Source organism: Sceloporus occidentalis, unplaced genomic scaffold (genome assembly GCF_023333645.1).
Source record: "Sceloporus occidentalis isolate IW3139 unplaced genomic scaffold, rSceOcc1.0.p SCAF_3, whole genome shotgun sequence".
NCBI lineage: Eukaryota > Metazoa > Chordata > Lepidosauria > Squamata > Phrynosomatidae > Sceloporus > Sceloporus occidentalis.
This window is the reverse complement of record NW_028316983.1, coordinates 11,618,268-11,642,550: the sequence shown is the minus strand read 5'-3', so window position 1 is coordinate 11,642,550 and position 24,283 is coordinate 11,618,268.

Genomic DNA, 24,283 nt, shown 5'->3' with positions numbered 1-24,283 from the left:
AGGTGGAGCAGTAGCTCAGATCCCGAGGAGAGTCAGAACCATGTATGGGAAAGCCTGTATTTTGGCCTACAACTTCCACTCTTAGCTAGTATTGTCCCTGGCCATGTTGACTGGAATGAGCCACCAATTCCAAAGAGACATAGAGGCTCAGTACAAGCAGAAAGTCAAGTAAGGAAATATTGGAGTTAATAGACTGGAGGAAAGTCAGAAGAACAAGTCAAGAAACCTGAAGCACAGTTAGGGCCATTGTCTTTTTATAGGTATGGCTTGACCAAATAGAAATAAAAAGACAATGGAAAGAATACACTGGAAGATTATATAAAAGAGATGGAAGGATGATAGATTCATTGAAGGAAGAACCATTTGAAGATCTAACAAACATTTTAGAAAGTGAAGTGGATGCTGCACTCGGAGCACTTGGGAGTCACCAGGAAAGACAGCATACCAATAGAGCTGCTTCAAGCTACACAGACAGAATCTACTCTGGTTTTAACTAAAATCTATTAAAAAATATAGAAAACAAAACCATGTCTCATGTATTCCTGAATGGTAGAAAGCTGGGCTGGATGGCCATTATAGTCTCTTCCAATTCTATGATTTTATTTTTATGAGACTATTTTATGGGCCATGTTGTCTATGAGCTTCATCACTCCTGGAACCTCCTTCCCCCATGAGAAGCACGGGTCATCGCTTTTTTAACCAGTTTCAAAACAGAGTTGAAGACTATATTGTTCAGGGAAGCATTCCCAGGCATTATGTGTTATCTGACTGTTATTTGATATTTGCTTTGATATGGGATATTCCATGGCCTGTTACAGACAGCCAAAATAAAGCTGCTTCGAGTCACAGTGGAGGTATGGTGTTTCAATGATGCATGCGTCCTAAGAGTCCAGAAGTTGCACCAAAGCCACACTCCAGCCCTAAAGACTGGAGCGTGGCTTTGGTGAGGCTTCTGGACTCTTAGGACACATGCATCATTGAAACACCATACCTCCACTGTGACTCGAAGCAGCTTTATTTTGGCTGTCTGTAACAGGCCAATGTTTTTAATTTGTTGCTTGCTTATTTTATCTAATGCTATCTTGTATTGTTATCTATTGTTTTATATGTATTTTTTTTATTATCCTGTAGAATGTACACCATTGCCAGGTTTCATTTTTATCGGTTTTTTATTGTATGTACAACGCTGTGTAAATCTACAGTGTTATATAAATAAAGTTTAATAATAATAATAACAATAACAATCAGAGCCTCCCCTGCCAAATAATCCATTAAATCTCAGCTCTGGTAATTTTAAGTAATTAGAGATTTGAGGGCAATCAGCTCCTCAATTTTTTTAAAAAAATGAAATTGGAAGTAGACCAGAAATCACTTCTGGTTTGGTTTCATTTCTCTCTCTTTTCTAGGCTTGAGGCAACATACTGAGGGTTCTAGTGGCTAGGAAATATGGCCCCAGAGTCAGCAGAGTTGTCAACTAGGGGTACTAAATCTTCATAATGGTAACGTTAATAGTTTTACCATTTTGCTCCCCACTCTGCAGTTTTAGAGGACTGTTTGCAGTTTGGAGTTTGTTCTGCAAGTAAATAAATAAATAAATTCACATGTGCTGTTTTTGCACAGGAAATGTTTTTAGGGCCACCAGTGCCCATGAAGCTGGAAGGGGGAAAAAAACAAAACTCAGTGGGATCAACCAAAGAAAGACAGACAGACAGACAGACAGACAGACAGACAGACAGACAGGTCAGTGTAAAACAAACAAACAAAACCAGGCTGTATCGACAGGAGCATAGTGTCCAGATTGAGGGAAGGAGTAGTGCCACTCTATTCTGCTTTAGTCATGTCTCACCTGGAATATTGTGTCCAGTTATATCCAGATATCAACAGGTTGTGTCCAGAGAAGCTGCAACATGTCCACAGAACATGCCACCAAGATGATCAAAGGTCTGGAAACCAAGCCTTATGAGGAATGACTTAGGGAGCTGGATATTTTCAGCGTGAGAAGAGAATACTGAGGTGACATGATAGCCATCTTTAGATATTTGAAGTTATGTCATATTGAGGATGGAGCAAACTTGTTTTATGCTGCTTCAGAGACTACAACATGAAATTATTATTATTATTATTATTATTATTATTATTATTATTATTTGTCTACCTCTCCCCATGGATCAAGGTGAGGAACAACAATTAACAAACATCATCAGTTAAAAAGACATCAGTTAAAACACACATCAATTTAAAAAGACAAATAAGATGCACACATATTAAAAGAATCCATATTTAAAATTCATATTTTAAAATTAATCATTTAAAAATCATCTGGATATGTCTGCTGGAAGAGACTGTTTTTTAAAATTCAGACAGCATGTTCAACTGTCAAATCTCTTCTGGCAGGTTATTCCATAGTCTAAAGGCAGCTAAAGAAAACACTCCTCTGCTTGATAGTTGCCAACCTAGTCCTGGCTGAGTGGAGTAAAAATCTGCCAGAAGATCTGAGTGTATGCAGTGAATTATTTGGAAGGAGATGCTCCTGAGGATAACCTTTGTACCTTGCTCAGAAACTAATTGGGAGCCAGTGGAGTGATTTTAATATTGGTGCAGTATGATCACTCCTGAATGTCCCAGTTGAACTAACTGAAGTTTCCAAATGTGGTACAGAGGTAACCCAATGTACAGCATGTTGCAAAAGTCCAGCCTTGAGATTACCAGCACATTTCTAGTAATTTTATTTCAGTTTCAAGAAAAGCGATTCCACCTAAACATTAGGAAGAACCTCTTGACTGTAAGAGCTCTTTGACAGTGGAACGGACTTCCATGGAGTGTGGTGGAGACTCCTTTTTTGGAGATCTTTAAACAAAGGGTACTCTGTAACTGTGTATTCCTGCAATGGAGTGTGTTGGACTATATGGTCCTTACATCCTTCAAACGCTAGGATTCTATAATCCTAGGGGATCTGGTTCAACAGAAAACAGCTTTAGATTCTCAACCTTTTGAAAAAATAGTGAAACTTTTATCTGTTCTTCCATTGTTTTAAAATATTAATATCTATTTCTGAAGGTAAAGGGTTCACACTGCACTATTAACTGTTACACACAAGTAAAATGCATTCAGGTTTGTAACCTGGATTTCCTTCCCACCCTGTCACTCCAAAGGCATTCAACTGGACTCCTATCTCACTTTCAGCCATACCATCTAACCAGTGTTGATACAAATAGATAGATTTGCTTGTGCATTCTTAAATATATCCATCACCATGACACTGGTTCTGAGCAGGTAATTAAAGCTTCTCATTGTTGATCAACAGCAGGCAAAAAAATGATTAGCAATATCCCTGCAAGCGCTCTGATCGTCACTGCAATTTAGAAGAATTAAGACAGCTCTGTTACATTAAATTATACATAAGAGAGTGCTTGTAATGTGCTTTAAACAACTCCATTTACTCAAAGTTACAGACTTGATGCATGGACACTGAAGTGCATTTCCAGTGGCCATACATCATGGACACTAGGTGCTGTTTGTGTAGATGATCAAATACAAATATGTATGTGTTGCAGATCCTACAAACATCCAAGTGAGATTTGGCACCTGATTCACATTTTAACAGATTCTCCACTGTGTCAGCTATTTTCACGCTACTGCAGAATCCACATTGATCCCCCCAATCCCTAACCTGCCTCTGTGGTTTCAGGTTGCAGAATTTCTTCTCCAAACAGTCTTTGGGCATGCAAATATTTTGGATCAGCTTTCTAAATTTAACATTCAGGTTCAAAGCTTTTGCACTAGCAGTCGATCTAGTATCTCAAAGGAAAGGGCTAGTGTCTGAAAGAATCTGACCTTTGATGTATAGTGTGATTTGATGTTTATTGATCAATTACATGTTGAGTCTAGCCTTTTCCCCAAGTTTCTCAGGGCAGCACTGACATTTTTTGCCTCCTTTGTTCATCCTCACAACACCCTTATGCGGTAGATCAGTCTGGAGCAGTTTCATGGCTCAATGAGAACTTGGATTTTCCAAGTCTCAGTGCAATGCTTTTATCACTAGATCTCATAGTCACTGTCCATTACCTAACAATCCAGTGAAAGATGTGAAGGAGAAACAAAGAAGCAAAACTACTCAATGTGCATACAGTTCTTTCAACCCCTTCCTTGTCTCATTTAATCTTTCCACCAAATTTTGAACTCATTGATCCCAGTGTAAAAATATGAAGAAATATGGATTCCATTACTAATGCTCAATGAGACAGGGTCTTTCAAAACACTGAGACAACAGACTATCACATGAGGGTACCAAAATGGAATTACAGCAAGATAGTGACATCAGAATGCAAACTGCAGTCAAGAAATCAGAAGAAGACTAGGAATGGGGAATGGGGAAGGCATGAAAGAACTAGAAAAGATTCTAAGGACTAAAGAGATACAACTAAGCATTAAGGTTAGAATCATACAAGCAACTGTATTCCCAAATTGCCATGTACAGATGTTATAGATATACAGTGAAGAAAGTGGATAAGAAGAAAATCAGTGCATTTGAGATCTGTTGGGGAAAAGTGCTGAGGATACTGTGGACAGCCAAAAAGACAAACACACGGGTCCTTGAACAGATCGAACATGAACTCTCTCTAGATGCCAAAATGACCACATTGAGGCTATCATACTTTGGCCACATCATGCACATGCATGATTCACTAGAAAAGTCAACAATGCTAGAAAAAGTAGAGGGCAGAAAAAAGAGAAGAAGGCCACATGCTAGATGAATGCACTCAATCAGAGAGGTCACAGGTATGAATTTGCAGGACCTGAACAGAACAGTAGTGGACAAGGGGGCTTGGAGATGTCTCATCCACAAGGTCGTCGTGAGTCGGGGTTGACTTGAGGGCAGTTAACAACAACCACAAAGTAGCATCTGTGGCTGTACCTTGTCAAATGGCTCTATGTCTATTTTGTAGCTGCTTCTTCTTCCAACTGTTACTGGAGCGCTCCTTTTCATTGATGGGAGAAACCTGTTCATGTCTCCCAATTGTGTTGTTTTTCCACTATGAATTCACATTTGCAGTTCTTATATGCAAGCAGTCACATCATGTGAGTGGGCATGATTCTGCTCCTCTCCCCACTTCTCCTCACTATTTCCAAACAGGCTCCCCCCCTTCTTTTCTGTTCCTTACTTAATCAATTGCTGTGACTAGACAACAGATTTCTTTTTTACAAAAATATAGACTGAAAGGTGTGCTGGGAAAGGCAAAGGGCAGGAAGTCAGTGTTATAAGGACTGGCATACAGGAGACTGGTGGGTTAATCTAAAAAGCTATAAGTCATGCAATGTGATTGTTAAAATCTATGCAACAAGAAAAAGGCTGCTGAAGCTGAAATACATAACTGGAGTAAAACTCACTTTTGCATATATCAAAATTCCTTCAGAGATGGAAAATATTTCACCATCTTGCTCACATGGAGGAGAATTTTGCACCTGTTATTCTTACATGGATTTATTGGTTAGCTGAAAGGATCATATTAGTTTCTGGGCACAGTACAAGGTGTTGGTTATAACCTTGAAAGCCCTACATGGCTTGGGTCCAACCTATTTGAGGGATCGCCTGCTTCCATATAATCTGCCCCGCACCCTCAGGTCCTCTGGGAGGAATCTACTGCAGCCTTTAAAAACCAGACTTACTGCTACCTCCCAGAGGGCCTTCTCTGCAATTGCTCCCAAACTATGGAACGGTCTGCCAGATGAGATCTGTCAAATTGCCAGCTTAGACAGCTTTAAAAAAGCTGTCAAGACGGATCTCTTCCGGCAGGCCTTTCCTGAATAAAAGTGCCCGGCCACAGAATGACTGCCCCCCACATCATGTATCAGCCCACCACTCTGTCCTCGCTGTATTTTTTATTGTGTTTTTAATAGATGTTTTAACTGTAATTTGTTTAATCCTGTTTATGGGGGGGGAGGGGGAATTGGGGACATAAATTTGTAAATGTGGATTTTAACATGTTGTAGCCACTTTGATTGTCTTGTCACAGAAAAGCAGGATATAAATAAAAGTTGTATTATTATTTATTTATATTCACACATATAAGTCTGCATGTGTTTTGAAATCTTGGTCCAAAACACACTGCAGAAACCATCTAGTTTGAGACTGCTTTAACTACCCTGACTCAGTGCTAGGGAATCCTAGGAATTGTAGTTTTTGTAGCACCAGAGGTCTCTGACAAGGAAGGCTAAATGTATCGCAAAACTACAGTTCCCAAAATTCCCTAACATTGAGGCAGGGCAGTTAAAGTGGTCTGAAACTTAATATGGGGAAGTTTTTCTCTCTGCCCCACCACTTTCACAGGTGCATCTGGTAGGAGCATAAGAGAATGCTTTCTTGGTGCTCCCTTCCTGGAAAGGTTAGACTGGTGCCCTCCTTGTAATCTATGCATAGGCAGATGAATATTATTTGTTTCAGCAGGCATCTGAGCACTGATGGCTTATGGGGAAACTATGTGCTGCATTGTCTATTGTTGTTTTTCTTTTTAGTGGTCATATTTTTATCTCCTTTTAATTCTATCAATAGTTTAGAACTCTATTGTTAGTCCTAACTAGAGTGAAGCCATAGAGTCAATGGAATTTATTCATGATTTTGACTCACCATTTAACAACAATCAAGTGGGTCTACTCTAGTTGGGATTCCAGCATACTGTATAGTTTTAACATTTGTATGATGTAGAGTATTTATATAGAAATATTATAAAAACAGTAACATCATAGAATCATAGAATCTTAAACTTGGAAGGGGCCTAGTCCAACCCTCTGCCATACAGGAATACCCAACTAAAGCGCTCCTGAAAGATGTCCATCCAATCTTTGATCCTATTCCAATGAGATGGAAGATAGGCAGGCCAGCTTTAAGGGCTAGCATACTGCCCCCCCCCCCCCATTCTAGATATGTGTCAAGACAACAAACAAGACTTAAATGCAACCAACCCAAAGATAACTGTGCCCTGGCCTGGTTGAATTGGTCTCAGCATGCCCCCTTTCCCCGCATTAACACAGTGTAGTGGGCCTGGTCCCTATCACCAGGCAAAAAGATTGTAGAATCTTTTTCTGAACATGGCTGAATGTTAATAGCTCTCCAATGTCATGGAAGGGTCAATTTGTGTTTAATAGGCCCTGCTAGATAGTTTCACCTTAGCTTGGCAGTTCAAGGCTGGGAATAGACCAGAAGCTAGGACATGACGAGTGGAGTAAAATTTCCTTTTAGCAGTGTTCTTGTACTCAGAGCTATTAGGATGGGAAATAGGCCATGCCTATGCACTTTCAACATCTTTGTTTGTACTAGTCACTGCTGATTCATGAAGCTCACCAGGGAAATATTGATGCTACCATAGGCTCTGAACGATAAAATCCTGGGATTTGTAGTTTTGCAAGGCACTTAGCATTTTCTTCCAGAGAGCTCTCATACATCCATCCCGCACGCAGAGAGAATTAAGGGGAATGCAGTACAAAATTATTTCACTGTCTGCTGGGTGTGTTTTAAATTGTTTTAATATGTTTAATAGTTTTTAAATTTTGTTAGCCTCCTTGATTCCCTATACATGGAGAAAGACAAGATATAAATAAGTAATAATAATAGGTTTGGTTGTGTAATGGTTCCTGTTATTATTGTTTTAGCTATTTGGTTTCAACTTACATTGTAAGATGCTTTAGGTTTCATAGTGGAGGAAATGCAGAATATAAAACTAATCAATCAAAAATCTCTCACCAACATAAAAATTCCAGAATGCCATAGAATCATAGAGTTGGAAGGGGCTACAAAAGGCCAACTAATCCAACTTACTCTGATTCAGCACTACACAATTACATCACTTATTGAAAGATAACCATCCAGCCTTTGTCACTGAATGGAGTGATGGTAGTTAAAGTGGTATCGTCCTGCTATAAATGGGCAGTGTGGATGCATCTCAAGTGACCTTAGGCTGGTCTCTTCCTCTCTCACTTTCTCCCTATGACCTACTTCACAGAGCTGTTTTGAAGATAAAATAGGGAGCAGGAGAGTCTTGTATACTTTCTAGCATTCTCTGAAGCAAATGTGGGATATAAACCTAAGTTCCTTAGTCCAATAAACTACTAGCTTTCATTACTCAAACAGATGGACACATCCTATTTAAAAATGATAAGAACAATTTGGCCTCATTGTCCCCACTGCAATTTTCCCCCCAAAAAACAACAACACTAGCTAAGATCAGAGCTGGCATTATGCAAGCTTACAGCAACTGGGGATCCAGGATTTGTGTTTAAAAGTCATTTGCAAAAAAAGTCTGCTCACCCCATCAAGCTCTGAGCACAAAATGAACGATGATATCAAAGCGGTTGCATTTTTCAAACAGCAGCTGAATTTCATGGTGGAGACAATGGCTGCAGTGTTGGGAGAGAAAAGTAATTGACATTCCCGGAGGGAAGCCTCTTTAAAAATTCGGGACCTACTTCGCTTGAATTTATTGTCAGCTGCTCAGTACAGCCTCAGAATATGATAATGCTTCTCTCTCTCTCTCTCTCTCTCTCTCTCTCTCTCTCTCTCTCTCTCTCTCTCTCGGAAGGGGTAAAAAAACCCTGAACAACAAAACCATAAGTTTGATTCAGCACTATCCAAGAAGGCTTAAAAATACATGTGATAGGATTGTGGTGACCTTTGCTTGATCTTCAAGGGGTTTAATAACAAATGCCAGGTGAGGACAGCAAAGCTAAATTAAAACCCAAAAGGTCAATACATAGCACACGGGAATTTGCCTGAAATAAACAGACCATTTAGCCAAAGAAGACATTTTCCTCCTGTGAGAAGGGGACCAATATGCTAATGAAGGCTGAATGACAAGATCAGCATGCAGCCATGACTGTTGAATGCAGTCAGTGCAGGTGAAAGTGTGTGCATTTGTGTGTGTGCATGTGCATTTCCATGCATGCACCATGCATACATGCACATCCATATATTAAATAATTAATTTAAGATATTTCTATATCACTGCCCAGCCCACAAGGACTCCCAAGGCAATGGACAAATGAAAGCAACTGAAACAGTACAAAGATAAAAAGAGAGATTCCACTTAAACATTAGGAAGAATTTCCTGATAGTAAGAGCTATTCAACAGTGGAATACCATGCTCTATGAGAAGCAGCTTAGGGACCTGGGTATGTTTAGCCTAGGAAAGAGAATATTAAGAGATGACACGATAGCCATGTTTCAATATCTGAAGGGATCTCGTATTGAGGAGAGAGCAAGCTTGCTTTCTGTTGCTCCAGAGACTAGGACATGAAGCAATGGACTCAAGCTACAAGAAAAGAGATTCCACCTAAACATTAGGAAGTATTTTCTGACGTAAGAGTTTTTCAACAGTTTTTTGAAGGTTTTTAAACAGATGCTGGATGGCCATCTGTCAGGAGTGCTATGACTGTGTATTCCTGCATGACAGCAGGTTAGACTGGATGTGGTCTCTTACAACTTTATGACTCTATGAATCTATGAACATTTTTAAAACATGTCAAAATGCTCTTTTAAAAATAGTTCTAATATCCAATTTTAAAACAGTTTAAACTGAGCAATTTCAAGCAATGAAGGCCATGTGGAACAGTACCATTTTGGCTGAGCACCAGAAGCTCAAAATAGATGAAGTCAGCCTTGGGTAGGGAGTTCCATAGTTGGGGTGCCACCACATAGAAAGCCCTATTACTTGTCAATGTATCTTCCTGTACTTATATGCTTCAGAAATCTCAGGCTGTACTCTTTTCCTTCTCACCTCCAAGCATCAGTAGTTTCAACTACAGTGTGCCCTTGCTTTACATGGGGGATCCGTTCTGGACTCCTCATGTAAAGCAAATTCCACATATGCTCGAGCCCCATTTAAATGAATGGGGCTCATGCATGCGGCGGCGTGGCGGCGCATGCCCCATTACTCCCTATGAGCCATGCCACCCCTTCCTCCCTGCGTGGCTTTCAGTGTATGCTGAAAAGCCGCGTAAAATATGCCTACGTATGACATGGGCGCACAGTGTTTTCTCTCATGTGGGTGAGGTCATAAGAGTTTCTTGGTAATTTTGAAATAACTATTCACACTTTGGGAACTTTTTGTTGGAGGGCTGCTGCCAGCCCCCAACAGCTCCAAGAGAAGACTACCTCTGACTCCGTAGCTAATTGCACAGCTTTTAAAAAGTGACTTCCTGCTCTCGATTTGAATTCTAATTCAGGCTGCATCTTGGTCCCATTGCATGGCTTTTGTCTCCAAATCCACCATCTGAGTACAGCCTAGCTGCAGCCCGCATCCCTTAATGCTCTTCGGCTGCCATTTTTCAAAGTCAGGAGCTTTCTGACCTTGAAAAATGGCCCCCAGAGCATGTTAAGGGAAGCAGGCTGCAGCCAGGCTGTACTCGGATAGTGGATTTGGAGACAAAACCATGCAATAGGACCAGGACACAGGCCAAATAAGAATTCAGTATGAGAGCAGTAAGTCACTTTTTAAAAGCTGCACAATTAGCTACAAAGTCAGAGATAGTCTTCCCTTGGAGCTGTTGGAGGCATGCAGCAGCCATGTCCTGACAGCAGAGCATGAAGTGTCCCACATAGATCCTGAAGAGCAAGAGTGAGGGATTCAAAGAGAAATTAAAGCTGCAGCAACAAAATAGCAGAAAATGCCTTGGTGTGCTTTGGAAAGGAAATTAGGCCAGTTGTGCTGAATTATTGCTTGCTATAAATTAGCAAAGCCAAGGCCATCTCATCGCTGCAAGACAACAGCTCCACTAAGCATCCTGTTACATTCTGTGCTGTCTCATTTCCTGACCTTCAGCTTCCTCCTTGGACTTTTCAGTGACTACCTTCCTGGCTTTGGACATTACTTAGATGGCATTTCATGCACAAACCCTAGGCTGCATTGCCTATACTTCTGCTGGATCCTCTGATTTTAGCCCTGTTTTGGCTTTGTTTCTCCATTGTTTGTTCCCTTAAACTATAGGTTCACATTATAGGGCACACACCACACTGAAGTAGGAGAGCAATGTGTATTAGGGATGAATGTGAAATTCACTCTGAGAATTATTTCAGTGGACTCAGTTTGGATCTAATCTGGTTGTTTTATACTTGCATGTATGAACAAAACTATTTGAAAGCATTCTCCTCACTGGGTGTAATTATGAGTTTTTAAAAACCATTTTTGAGTGATATTTTTCACCTTGGGACATTTTTATGTTTTTGCAGCAAAAACAAAACAGCTTTATGCTCACAATGCACCCACCTAGAATCCTATTGTGGGAGAAAGGAGGGATATAAATCTTTGAAATAAATATAAATAATAATCCTGCCCGGGACAGGATCGGACAAAAAGGGAGGAGAGAGAAGCAAAAGTGCAGGTGCTCCAAGAGATGTTAGAGGGCCTCCTACTCTTCCTCTTTATCCCTCCTGTTGAAACAGCTGCAGGAGTGGAGGGGCCAGGCTTTTATAGGACTTTTGCCCACACCGAGGGAACCGCTGGAGTGTAGGAGTGAGGACTGGGCTGAGTGCCATGCCCAGCGGCTCTCCCACTTCCATCCACACTGAGGTAGCTGCAGCCTTGCTGCTGGTCCTGAGAAAGAGTGGGGGCTGGAGCTGTTAAAGCTCTGTCTGGGTACAGGATTGGAGTGGAAGTCTTCAAACTGGCAAAATTCAAACTGATAGACCAATAAATTCAAGTGGCCCTGTAATCTCCAATGTTAGCTGTGTCCATCCTACCCTAGAAATCATCGAGGAAATAACAGACAATGCTAGTGATATACATCAAGTCGAAACTGTAAACAACACAGTATCTACTTTGGCTACTTCTTTAAATCAACCAATTCCACCAACCAAATTCCAACCTCAAGACTTTTCCCATGATGTAAAAATGAATTTATGACTTCAAGCGAAGCCAAAACTAGAAGATTAAAACTTTTGTCATGGAATATCACTGGATGGAGAAGGAACATAAGTGATTCTTCATTTGTGAAATTTATTACCAGCTTTGATTTATTTCTCCTTTAGGAAACCTGGCTTAGAGAAAAGATCACTTTAAATGGCTAAATATAAATAAATAAAATGCAACATTTTTGCACCAAAAAGCCATTGAATTTTGTGCAAAATACACATTTTCAAAAAAATTGCTACTACTTAGAGGAAAAAAATCTTTTCTTTTTTTTTCTTTTTTCTTTTTCTTTTTGCTCTTGTGCAGAGACAAAAATATTGTGGCAATTGACAATCCCCCCCCCCCCCAGTGGAGTGTCTTGACACACTGACACCTTTTCTCATCAAGCATAAGAAACTTTGCAAATATTGGCCCGTTACAAACGGGCCTAAAAGTGCACGCTCTGCACGTGCTAGGGTTAGAAAGGGGCATCCTTTCCAGATGCCCCCACCCCTAGGATGCACGGAGCGTGCACAAAATGGCGGCGGCCGTTCCACACGGCCACCGCCATTACGATACGACCACGCCGCCTCTATATGGGGCGGTGCAGACATGACATCATCACCCCGCACCAGGGCGCATAGTACACCCCTTCCCCGGCCACAAAAGGAACTCCGAAACGGAGCTCCTTTTGCCGTTTGCGTCCCTGGGCGCAGCCTTCAGACGGCTGCACCCAGCGATGCAGAGGAGAAAGGTGCCAAGCGGCCCCTTTCTCCTCCTCCCCACTGCCGCAGGATGTCCTTGGGGTTTGAAGCCCCAAGGACACCCCTTTCCAGGCTGCGGGGAAGGGGCCTTTTGCCACTTCCCCGCAGCCTGGAAAGCGGCGGATCGGGGCCTCAGCGGCTGCTGCTCTGGCCACTGAGGCCCCGATCCAGCGGGGAAAGGGGCGGGTGCAGGCTGCCACTTTTCGGCGGTCTGTAACCCGCCATTGTTTAGCTCCCTGTTCCCATCTTGTCAGCATTCACCATTTGAACATCTATGCAAGAGATTGTGGTGAATGTTAGTTCCAATGAGGAATGCACAACCAAGGAGAATGCGTATCATTCCAAACAGCACCTTTGCAGGCTGCAAGCTAGAATGGAATATTCTCCCGTATTAGATCACTGAGAGAGCAGGAAAAACAAGAGTCTAGGAACTTTTAGAAAAGTGACTTTTCCAAGATCTGTTTATTGATAAGAAACTCTGTCTTGTAGAGTCTCAAAGACGCTGATGGATTTCCACTCCATCCAGTTGAATCTGGTGTTTTCTTTAGGGGCTGCAAAGCATCAAATTCAGCCAATGGGGTGGAAATCTATCAGCATCTTCCAGACACTTGCCCAGATACAGACAGACATCATCTTATTCATGAAGTGCAAGCAGCTGTCTGTCTTGTAGGTTCATCCACCCAGAAAGAGAGAAGTTGCCATCCATTAAGTAAAGGGATGTTCTAGAACTACCTATCAGCAAGGAAAAGAGCAAAAGCTGGTGGCTACCATGTAAGTGGAACAGTGAATCTACTCTGTGTTTAGTTTGGAGTTATCCAAGCGAACCTGAAGTGGAATGATATGATCAAAGCCATATGTGAGTCCTTAAGATCTCAACTGGCTCAAGGCTATTGCTGCAGTGGCAGCTGGTGGTTTCCATGTCAGTAGGGGGGTAAATGTATCCCACATTTTAGGGCACACTTACACTGTAGAAATAATCCAGGTTGACACCACTTTAAATGCTAGGGTCCATCCTACAGAATCTTGGATTTGTAGTTTTGTGAGTTATCAGCACTCTTTGGCAGAAAAGGCTAAACACCTTGAAAACTACAAACTCCAGGTTTCCATAGCATGGAGCTACAGTACTTAAACTGGGGTCAAGCTGCATTATTTCTACAATGTAGATGCATCCTTCATCTCAACCTTACTTAAGGTATCCATGTTATTGAATACCACCCTCAAAACAAGTGAATACCTGGATGGAATCACTGCCCCACTGACATGGAAGTTACCAGTTTCTTTTTCAGGGAAGCGGCAGACAGAAAATGCCAGATTCAAAAGTCCAGAGCTCCCATTCCTCAGCACTTGAACATTATCCCCTCTGCTCTAAAGTCATGTCTTCCTGCTAGTCATCCCTTTTAATGTATCTCCTATATTTCCCATTCCACATTATGCAGCCCATTCTCTTACCACTTAGCTAAACTATTTAGAATTCTGTCCAGGTACAATATGAAAGTTAGGCCATCAGGAAGTCTGGCTGCCATTTCTATATCATACATCTGCTGGGTATTCACATCAGAGCTTTTGGATTAAACTCTTGGCTGGGATAAATCTTCCCTGACCCCGAGATGGTTTATTTGTTTTGCTTTTGTTTTTCAAATGGATTTCTTTTTCCTTTAGAGGATACAAAAAATTGCATCTCGGATAATGTTTCTTTCCACAGAGACTTCTAGAGGTTTGGGTTGACGATAGAAGTGCAGCAAGTCAGATGAATCAGAAAAGCTACATTTTCAGTGACTGATCCAGTTTTTTGCTTGTGGCAATGCAAACTTGGCCAGCATGCTCAGAACACAGTGTTATGTCTGCTGAAGTGTGAGGGGAATAGCACTTAAGAACATCAGGTGCAATCTGACTAATGGGTTTTAAACTCAGCCAGGTTTCTCCTGGTTTCTCTTTCTTTGTTTCCATCTTTTACCAATCCTAAAACAAGCTACCTGAGTATCCCAGTGCACCACTCTTCTGAATCTGGCACACTGCCTTCAGTCAGATGAGCTGTGCTCTGGAATTTTGGATAAGAACTGAACTTGGAAAAGAACAGTGAGGGATTGAAACAAACTGGTCACTTTTTGTACTACTGCAGAGGTGAGCAACTCGGGTGGGCTACTGCATAAGTGGGCCAACTTTTCCCCCTGCAACTCTCAGCTCCCCCTTTGCAAGTAACACTATTATACTAGAAGTGACATAATTTTTGGATGCCATTTTGGCTGATTCCTAGCTATTGTTGTGTTTAGGAATATGGATAGAAATATTCTAAAGGCTCCAGTTCCTGTCTGATCTTGGAAACTAAAGCAGGGTGAGCCGTGGTTAGTGTTTGGATGAGAGTTCTTGTTGTTCTTGTGTGCTTTCAAGTCATTTCCAACTTATGGCAACCCTAAGGCAAACCAATCATGGGGTTTTCTTGGCAAGATTTGTTCAGAGGAAGTTTGCCATGGTCCTCCCCTGAAGCTGAGAGAATGTGACTTGGCCAAGGTCACCTAGTGGAAATCATGGCCAAGCTAGAAATTGAACTTTGGAGACCATAGTCCAACACTCAAACAACTATGCCACACTGGCTGTCAGGGGAGGCTCCCAATGATATATGCTATATGCGTGTGTGTGTGTGTGTGTGTGTGCATGCATGCTTTTGACTATATTTCAAAGGAAAGAACTGGTGAAACCACCTCTAAATATTCCTTACCAAATAAAACTCAGTGAAATTCATGGCAATGTCAGCAAGCGATTTGAAAGCACACAAACACATAGGGATGGAAATAATATTTGAAAAAAATTCAAAAATGGTTTTAAAACCCCCTGTTTCTCATGTGTCAAGAAGAAAAGAATCCTGAGAAGCAGAATCCTGGACTAACAAAATGCAAAATTCACAAAAGTGTGATGCCTTTATTGGCCAACCAAAGTGTACAAAGTACATCATGGCAGCTGTTGAAGTTCCACTGGCTTATTCATATTATTAAAAATATTAACTGATATTTAAAAAATCATTCAGGAGAAGATTAACAAGACAAACAAGAATCAATGTTTATTCTGCACAAAATTCATTTGTGGTTGTTTTGTCCATGGCACAGAATTTTCACTGCATGAAATATCTTTTACTGTTTTCTGCACAGCAAATGCACATAGAAAGTTGGTTTCTGTGCAAAACAACTATGTGTGAATTTTGTGCAAAAAAGTCCCAAATTGTGATTGGGCTGTAATAACAGGCTTTCAAAAACTTTCTTACAGCAAAAAAGTTGCTAACATTACTCATAGCCTAGTGAAGAATTACATCTTGAGGGGAGGGGTTGAAAAGGTTTGCAGAAGTTGGGGTTGAAGACATAAATCACAGCATTTGTGTCTTTTTTGTGATCATTTGGGCTAATTTCTAGGTGAAAATTCCAAAATTTTTGGAATTTGGGAGGGGTCTAGGATGGGAGCCAATGTGGCATAGTGGATTAAGTGTTGGACTATGACCCTGGAGACCAGGGTTTGAATTACTGCTCAGCCATGGAAATGGACTGGGTGATCTTGAGCAAGTCATATTCTCTTAGTCTCAGAGGAAGGCAATAACAAACCTCCTCTGAACAAACCTTGCCAAGAAAATCCCATGATAGGTTCTCCTTAGAGTTGCCATAACCTGGAAACTATTTGAAGGCTCACAATGACGACAACTGGGATAGCTTGTGGAGTCACCAAAGGCTGCATATGGCCCAAAGGCCACACTTTCCCCATACTTAGACTACTGGTTGATTTTAGGAGCTGTGGAAAAAAAACCCAGCATGGTGTAGTGGTTTGAGTGCTGGACTAGGATTCTGGAGATCAGAGACTGATTTCCCACTCAGGCTGAGAGAGAATGACTTGGCTAAGGTCATCCAGTGGATTTACATGGCTGAGCCAAAATCTGAATCCTAGTGTCTGGAGTTATAGTCCAGTGCTCCAACCAGGTTGAAGCTAATGGCAATTAAGAACAACAGCAAAAGCTGCAAGGAAGTCTGTTGTACTAGTGGTAGGTACCTGCTGGTGATGGTATTTTTTTGTGTGTGTCTTCAAGTCATTACCAATTTATGGCGACCCAAAGTCAAACCTTTCATAGGGTTTTCTTGACAGGTTTCTTCAGAGGGGGGTTGCCATTGCCATCCTCTGAGGCTGAGAGAGAGCCATAGAATCATAGAATTGTAGAGTTGAAAGAGACTACAAGGGCCATCCAGTCCAACCCCATTCTGCCATGCAGGAAATTTCAATCAAAGCATCACCGACAGATGGCCATCTAGCCTCTGTTTAAAGACCTCCAGGGAAGGAGACACCACTACACTCTGAGGAAGGAGTGTGTTCCACTGTCGAACAGCCTTTACTGTCAGGAAGTTCCTCCTAATGTTGAGGTGGAATCTCTTTTCCTGTAGCTTGCATCCATTGTTGCGGGTCCTATTATCTGAAGCAGCAGAAAACAAGCTAGCTCCCTCCTCAATATGACATCCCTTTAAGTATTTAAACAGGGCTATCATATCACTTCTTAACCTTCTCTTCTCCAGGCTAAACATCCCCAGCTCCCTAAGTCGTTCCTCATAGGGCATGGTTTCCAGACTTTTCACCATTTTAGTCGCCCTCCTTTGGACACATTCCAGTTTCTCAACATTCTTTTAAAATTCTGGTGCCCAAAACTGGACACAATATTCCAGGTGGTGCCTGACCAAAGCAGAATACTTCCCTTGATCTAGACACTATACTTTTATTGATGCAACCTAAAATTGCATTGGCCTTTTTAGCTGCCACATCACACTGTTGACTCATGTTCAACTTGTGGTCTACTTGGACTCCCAGACCCCTTTCACACATAGTCTCGTTCAGCCAGGTATCCCCCATCCTATATCTATGCATTTCATTTTTCCACCCTAAGTGCTGTACCTTACATTTCTCCATGTTGAATTTCATTTTGTTAGCTTTGGTCCAGCTTTCTAGTCTAGTCAGGTCATTTTGAATTTTGATCCTCTCCTCTGGGGTATTTGCTACTCCTCCTAATTTGGTGTCATCTGCAAATTTGATAAGTATGCCCTCAATTCTGTCATCAAAGTCACTGATAAAGATGTTGAATAGCACTGGGCCCAGGACAGAGCCCTGTGGGACCCCACTGGTCACTTCTCTCCTGGATGAAAAGGAGCCACTGTTGAGCACCCTTTGGATTTGGCCGGTCAACCAATTACAAATCCATGTAACAGTTACCTTGTCTAGCCTACAATTTACAAGCTTCTTTGCAAGAATGCCATGGGGAACCTTGCAAAGAAGCTCGTAAAATGTGGGCTAGACAAAGGTAACTGTTACATTGTCTTGACCAAGGTCACCCAGTGGATTTACATGGCCGAGCCAGGATTTGAACCCTAGTTTCTGGAATCATAGCCCAGTGCTCCAACTACTACACCACGGTGGCTCTCATCCTGGTGGTATTACAAGAACTAAATGCCTGGTCAGGGGAAAGTCCAATCTCCTGATAATTCAGGGATGGATCCTGTTGGCATTCAGATATTATTGGACTACAATCCCCATCAGTTTGAATCATTTTAACTAATGGTGAGATATTGTAAGAGTTGCAGTCCAAGGACACACAGGGACCCCACACTCCCTATTCCTGATGCAATGAAACAAAAGATGTGACATGATATGATATCATAAAGATTTCATGTTTTCCAGGCAGCAAGAGGAACAGCCAACGAGATGCAGCAGCCATGCAAAAATGTTGCATTTTACTTTGGGATGTGTTTGTGTTTGCAGAGAAATTAGAGATATGGTAAGATCATGGTGTCTTCCATTGGAACTGAGAATGGTTTGGATTGCCAAAAGGTATTGCATGTAGAACAGCAACTACCGGGGGTGGTGGTGGTGGTGGTGGTGGTGGTGGTGGTGGTGCATAAATCATTTTAATCACAGCAAATGCCACATTTGCCTGCCTTTACAAATATGTCTGCAATGTCCTATTTCCACATTAATTTGTGATTAAGCTTTGTCCTCTTTACTACTTATCTTGCTCTTCCCCAGCAGTTGGTTAAATGCTTTCTGATGTGGAAGTCTCATCTTCCAGTGTTATCTCTTGTTTCATTTTAGACGTATTCTCATCACAGGATTCTCAAGGTAAAAAAACATTCAGAAGTGGTTTACCAGTGCCTCCTTCTGTGCAGCACTAACAAGAGTTAGCAGTTGTCTTTCAGAGATCCTCTAACAATGATCTCCCCCTTCACTACTGCTGCTATTCAGTATCTTTAGTCTGGTTCCTCAACATAAACTTGTCTGCTGTGGGAGATGTTACCAGCATAGCCTCTTGCCTCATAGGAGTATGCAATCCCACCACCACAGAAAGCTGGTGAAATGGTGGTTATGAGAAAATATTTATCATTTTTCATTCTCATGTGAAAAAAATGAAATCAAGATTTGCATTCCTCCTCTGCCCAACCAGCCATCTCCCACACTTGCAACATCACCTAGCTCTGAAGAGAAGGAGAAACATAATTGTGTGCCATCAGCATATTAATAATATCACCATAGTAGTGACATTACACAACAACACCCTGGATGAATGCACTCAGCTATTTCAGGGTGAAACAACAATGGGGGATATGATGAAGTTCTGGGGGAACTTGAAGGAAAATGATGTGAGGTCAAAAAGAAATACACCTCTAGAAATAGACATCCAAGTATGAGCAGAACCGCTGCAAAACATTCTGGGAGCTGGTTCAGAAGGACATTGCATTCAATGGTACTGAAAGTTTCTAAGACAGTGAAAGGACATGGCATGATTGTATTTTGCATCTCACCTACAAGAGTCCATTCTACAAGGTGGTCAAGCACCTTTTCACACTACACAATTATAGTACTATGATTCCACTTTAATTGCTATGGATGTATCCTGTGGATTTGTAGTTTGGTGAGGCACTGGAATCCTCTGGCTGAGAATTCTAAATTTTGTTGTGTTGTGTGTTTTCAAGTCCTTTCCAACTTATAGCAACTTTAAGGTGGAGTTATCATGGGGTTTTCCTGGCAACATTTGTTCAGAGGAGGTTTGCCATTGCCTTTGCCTGAGGCTGAGAGCATATGACTTGCCAAAGGTCACCCACTGGGTTTCATGGCCAAGCAGGGAATTGAAATGCCCTCCCTGAATTGCAAACATGAGAATAGTACCATAGCAGTTAAGGTGGAATGACACTATACAGTTGTATAGTGTGAAAGGGTAACAAGACTATTTTCATGACTAAAATAAGTATAAAACCCATATTGAAATGGACCTGGAAAATCAGGCTTTTCTTTCTATCCAATGTCAGCTGACTCTCGCCCATCATCACATACTCTGGTACCTCACCCAAGCAAAGGGCATTTACCACAATCCTATAAGTACAGAGAACTTCTGGGTCCAGAGAAGATTTTTTTTTCCAAGAATGGATATTCTACTGTACTTTTTAGGGAAGCTGGAGCCACTCCCTGTCTTGATGAGATGGCTACTTCATAGACCCAACCAGCTGTTCTTCCTTGCCAGATATAACCAGCTAGGAAGAGCACATTATATTCCATTTTTCTCTCATCATGGAAAGCTATGCAGTTTATATGGCATTCCCAGACACCCCGCCATTCTGGCTCTGGGCAAACCAAACCTGCCTAACTTCAGTTAATTGGCTTCATCATAAACCTGGATAATATTAATTAGAAATGTGCTATTAGAGTAGGCAGGTATGTCTTCTTTTATTTCATTCTTGTACACAAGAACAACAACAAAATATCAAAATGTTTCTCCTTGGGAGCAAAGCTGCAAGATATTTTTCTCACCGTTTTCAATGTATGTATTTATGTATACATTTCCATTTGGGACTTATCCCCTGACACTTCGTGCTGAATTTTCTATATCAAAAAGACTGGTGAATTTAGAGAGGAAATACAACTATTCTGCACAAGATTTCTTTTTCACACAAAAAATACACAAAAATCCCAAAACGTTAATATTCTTAAACTGGTTTACAGTTTTTCAGTGAAACATCTTGACATTTGGAGACATCTTTTTTCTTTTCATGGACAAGGAGAGCAGAATATTCTTTATATCCCTATAGCAAAAGAAATCAAGATCTATACATGAGAATGATAAAGGGTAGAAAGAACCAAGAAAAAGTCATGGCTTTAGCATGGAACATTTAATTCATGGTGTATTCTCTGACATCACTTTCCATTTAATTTTGGCCTAGTGAGTTGGTTTTGGAAACAAGCATATGTCCTAGCTCAACTGGTATTTGAAAGATATCCTGGGACACTTTGAGTAACATGTTTTTGCATCAGTTGAGATATACAACATCCACACAAGACTCATTCGGGTTGTTCTCACTAGGTGAAACCCCGCGTTCTGAATCGAATCCAAGGAGTGGCGTTCCTATTAGGATCCGATTTAAACCTAGAACGGTTCTAGAGCAATCCGCAATCGTCTCCACTACAAATTGAATTGTAGAGCGGAATAAAATTTTGATTCGAGCTTTCCTCATTTAACACGTGTTAAAAAAACACTAGGGTCTGACCTACATTTTTTCATTGATTCGATTTAGGAACCGGAGCATTTAAATAGGAACGACAGCCTTTGAAAGCGTTAGATGAATGGGAGGAGCGGAGTGCGATGGGGCTGTCCTTGGGGGAGTTGCCCTTTCTGTCCCCATCTGTCTGGCTGTCGCCATTTTTGCTTCCCTCACCCCTTTGTCCGCTGTGATCTTTCAATAAGAGATAAGGATTATTTTTATTTTTTATTTTAATGGTTTACAGGCGCTTAATCTCTTCAGCACTTTAAACACCTGAATTCCCGGCTGCTCAAGGCTTCCCCCGGTGGATTGCAACCTCCCCTCTGTGTGGGGAGAGCCCATTTCTAACGGAGGAGAGGCAGGGAAGGGATGGCTCCTCGCGAGGAGACATTCCCTGCCCGCTTGGGCACTGATCTCGCCCAGGCAGGGAAGGGAAGGCTCCTCGCGAGGAGGCATCTGATCTCGCCCAGACAGGGAAGGGAAGGCTCCTCGCGAGGAGGCATCTGATCTCACCCAGGCAGGGAAGGGAAAACTCCTCGCGAGGAGGCATCTGATCTCACCCAGGCAAGGAAGGGCTCTGATCAATGGGGGGGGGGGGATAGAGCCTTTCTCCCTCCATTTCTCAAATGGAATCTGCCTTCTCCTCCAACCCTGGAAAGAGAATCTTTGGGAAGAGTGCTCCCTCCCTGCTTTTCCAGCAGCCTCCTTCATTATCTCTGTGCTCTCTGAAGGGATTCTCCCTGGCTGTCCTGGGAGAAAGGATGCTGCCCTCCAAAACCTATCCCATAGTTCCTCTGGAAAGAGCTTCGCTTTTTGCCAGCAGCCTCCTTCATTATCTCTGTGCTCTCTGAAGGGATTCTCCCTGGCTGTCTTGGGAGAAAGGATGCTGCCCTCCAAAACCTATCCCATAGTTCCTCTGGAAAGAGCTTCGCTTTTTGCCAGCAGCCTCCTTCATTATCTCTGTGCTCTCTGAAGGGATTCTCCCTGGCTGTCTTGGGAGAAAGGATGCTGCCCTCCAAAACCTATCCCATAGTTCCTCTGGAAAGAGCTTCGCTTTTTGCCAGCAGCCTCCTTCATTATCTCTGTGCTCTCTGAAGGGATTCTCCCTGGCTGTCTTGGGAGAAAGGATGCTGCCCTCCAAAACCTATCCCATAGTTCCTCTGGAAAGAGCTTCGCTTTTTGCCAGAAGCCTCTCCCATTGATCTCTGTGCTCTCTGAAGGGATTCTCCCTGGCTGTCAATGAAATGGAAACGATGCCAAAAGATAAATCGCTTCCAAATATTCCGGATTAACGTTACGTCATTCTGACGTACTATTGATTGACAGCTCCAAATAAGGTATGGAGGAGAAGAATCGCTTTATTTAAACACCGATTTCATGCCAAGTAGGAACGCTTGCAGGTAAAAACTTCAATTTAAACAAACAGATGGGAACGATGAACAAAGCGAATCGGATAGCGGGATAAGAACAGTGTTATTTTGAATCGATTTTATTAAAAACGTTGTATTTTAAATCGTTTCAAATCTTAAGTGGGAACAACCCGATTGATAGGGGGCTGGAGATAAGATTGGATGTGCCTTGTATCTTGTTTCTGGGAAAGGGAAGCAAAATTTGAAGCTGAAATTTAGTATCAATTTTTATGCCCCTGCTAGAGATGGAGAAAAATGTCATCGCAGTCAACAGTTTCAGTGAAAGTAGCACTTTCTTCTCTCCTGAGACTTGTTGCAAGAAAATGTACATTTTGCCGCAAGCATTTGCATATCTGTGAAGCTTACATGGCATTTCCAGAAAACAAACTTGTGCACAGATTATAGAATGCAAATGGGTGAAATGTGCATAATTGGAGGGGAAATGGTGAGAAACAAGCTTCAGTCAATGGGGATATATTGTGTAAATTAAGTAAAATGTACAACTAAATGTGCAAATTAGGAAGAATGGGTTCAAAAATTGGTGTAAATTTCAGTGCAAGAACAAAATACAAAAGCTGAGTTCCTACACTGCAGCTGTGTAGTGGTAAATCTGTATTCATGTAATGAAATGGTGGCTGCACCACACACCCCTTGAATCTCAATGTTGTTCACCAGTTGTGTATCTGTGAATGTTGTTGCTGTTTCTACAACCACAATGAATCTAGTGGTACGCATAATGTGACTTACACATGCATATGCCATTAACAGAATGTTAAACAGAAAGACAACAGGATGCCAGCCAAATTCTCATATCCCAATAGGAAGCAAGGAGAGGAAGAAAATGCAGGCCAGATTCAGAGAAACAAAGCTAAAGTGAAAATAAGGCAGTTTCATGGCAGGGGGTTGGACTAGATGATCCTTGAGGTTTCTTCAAATGCTATGATTCTATGTAGCCACATTGGTTCAAGGGGGTGTTTCTACTGTGGGCTTGTGAGGCTGCAGGGTTTTGTTGTTGTTGTTCCTGACAAGCATGTGCACATTCACATAATGAAATAGCCTCTCTCTGGTTTTGATTCTTCTGACCTCCCACCTGCACCCCCATTGGACTGAATGCACACCTCAGCCTTCACCTAAGTTGGCTCTTCACTCTAATTTTCTGCCTTATTTTTTAAATTTAAATTTTAAATTTAATTCCCAGCAAAGTGGGTGTAGGCAAGCCTTTACATGTCTACTCAGACCTACATAAGTTCTCAGACGTGAGCTCTGCTCTGGTGCCACAACAAACTACAGTTCCCAGAATTCCATGGTGTTGAGGAATTGTATTTACATGAATGAATGAATGATTATGAAGATGGCTGGAGTCCTTTTGGCAATTTACCAGCATGGTGTACTGTAGTGTAGTGGTTTGAGTCACTGGTGACTCTGGAAACCAGATTATTTCTGCAGTACAGATGCAGCATGAGAGAAAGGAGTTGGCAGCATTAGCTTTCATAGATGTAGGATGCATCCACGCTGTATAAATAAAGCAGTTTGATACTACTTTAACTGCTATTGTGCTATTCTACAGAATCTTGGGATTTGTTGTTTGGTGAGGCACCAGAGGTGTCTGACAGACCAGACTGAATACCCCACCTAACTACAGATCCCTGGTTTCCACAGGATAGAGCAATGGCAGTGAAAGTGGTGTCAAA